Source organism: Galeopterus variegatus, unplaced genomic scaffold (assembly GCF_000696425.1).
Source record: "Galeopterus variegatus unplaced genomic scaffold, G_variegatus-3.0.2 Scaffold103, whole genome shotgun sequence".
NCBI classification, from domain to species: domain Eukaryota; kingdom Metazoa; phylum Chordata; class Mammalia; order Dermoptera; family Cynocephalidae; genus Galeopterus; species Galeopterus variegatus.
Genome location: NW_007726214.1, coordinates 70,268 through 72,208, shown reverse-complemented (window position 1 = coordinate 72,208; position 1,941 = coordinate 70,268). Strand labels below are relative to the sequence as shown.

The 1,941-nt window shown below is 43.5% G+C and overlaps 1 non-coding gene across 1 annotated transcript; it reads left to right on the top strand.

Moving 5' to 3' along the window:
* Positions 1–418: 418 nt before the first annotated feature.
* TRNAT-GGU lies at positions 419–491 on the top strand. The gene has a single exon. It is a non-coding gene; the product is annotated as a tRNA-Thr (tRNA).
* The last annotated feature ends 1,450 nt before the right edge of the window (positions 492–1,941 follow it).

Genomic DNA, 1,941 nt, shown 5'->3' with positions numbered 1-1,941 from the left:
TGGGAGTGCGGCGGCGCTCCCGCCAAGTGTTCGGATCTCATGTGGAGACCGGTTCCTGCTCACTGGCTGAACGCGGTGCAGGCACAACACCGAGGGTTGCGATCCTGTTGCCATCCCCGGTACGGGCGCAACACCGAGGGTTGCGATCCTGTTGCCGGTCCCCGGTACGGGTGCGACACCAAGGGTTGCGATCCCGTTACCGGTCAGTAAAAAGGATAAAAAAGGNATCCTGTTGCCGGTCCCCGGTATGGGTGCGACACCAAGGGTTGCGATCCCGTTACCAGTCAGTAAAAAGGATAAAAAAGGAAAAAAAAAAAAAAAGTCTCCAGTCATTTTTCTTTCTCCACTTGTGAAATTTCAGTCTGCTTATCTGTTATAGTGATATATAATATGTATTAATTTATAAACATCTGAGGCTGGCTGGTAGCTTAGTCGGTTAGAGTGTGGTGCTGGTAACACCAAGGTCCAGGGTTCAATCCCTGTACCGGCCAGCCACCAAAAAAATAAATAAATAACCATTTTGTTTGTTTGTTTGTTTTTTAAAGATGACTGGTAAGGGAATCCTAACCCTTGACTTGGTGTTGTCAGCACCACACTCTCCCAAGTGAGTTAACCAGCCATCCCTATATAGGGATCCGAATCCGTGGCCTTAGTGACATCAGCACCACACTCTCCCAAGTGAGCCACGGGCCAGCCCTAATAATTAACCATTTAAAAAAAAATTTATAAACATCTGATTCTTGGAAAGTCTCCCTATTGTTGTGATCTGAGGAAGACTTTGGCAAAAAGAGGAGCGCAGATCCCTTGCAGGGAGTTCAGTGCATCTTAGTATTTACCTTCTTTTTTTTTTAAAAGATGACCAGTAAGGGGATCTTAACACTTGGCTTGGTGTTGTCAGCAGCACGCTCACTCAATCAGCTAACCGGCCAACCCTATATGGGATCCAAACCCATGGCCTTGGTGTTATCAGCACCACACTCTCCTGAGTGAGCCACAAGCCGACCCTACTTTCTGTACCTAACTGAGCAATATAAAAATTAACCCGGAATAAGCACTATCCCAAAGGATCAATGATGGGGGTGTGGGCAGAGAGGGCTAAGGGGAGGTGAACAGGGAAGTTGGGGGGAGGGAATGAGAAAAGGCTTTTTTTTAGGATATGTAATTAGCTAGAGTAGAGTATATTAGTTTTTCTGTGCACAGTGTAAGTAAACAAATCTGGTAAACGTGTGTCTGTCTGTCTGTCTGTCTCTCTCTCTCTCTCTCTCTTTCTCTCTCTGGCTGGTGCAGGGATCCGAATCTTTGGCCTTGATGTTATAACACTGCACTCTAACCAACTCAGCTAACTGGCCAGCCCATAAATCTGGTAAACTTTTAAGTTCTCATTGATAAGAACCTATATAAAAGGTGCATGATGGCAGAGAAGTAACTTGGTCATATCTCTGATTTCCTGGTGGATGTGGGAAAGGATAATTGCCTTGAAGTGCATTGTTGGGGCAATTAATGCCCATTATGAAATCATTATAGTTAGTCTTTCTCTGCTGAAATGCATACATTCTAATCCAGCAAAATTCATTGCTTCTTCAAAATAGATAGAGCCAGATCTGGTAATAGAATCAGGAGGTGGCAATCTGCCAAAAATTTCAAATGCTTCTTTGCCATTCAAGAAACCTGGGGTGTTTAAGGAAGGACTTGGAGTTTTTTTCATAATTTCAAGCAAAGTTTTGGTGCTAAGGGATTTGATTTGAGGCCTGAGAACCATGAAATTTACTCTTACAGAACTAGAAGCAAAAGTTCCCTAGAGAGAAATGTACAATTATTTTAATATAAGGCCCTCACTTTCCAAATTGGGAAACTGAGGTTCAGGGAGATTGTTACTAGTGGTAAAGATGTTGCATAAAGGTCGTATGTTATCAGGATGAATCTTAATAAATTTGTGCCTCA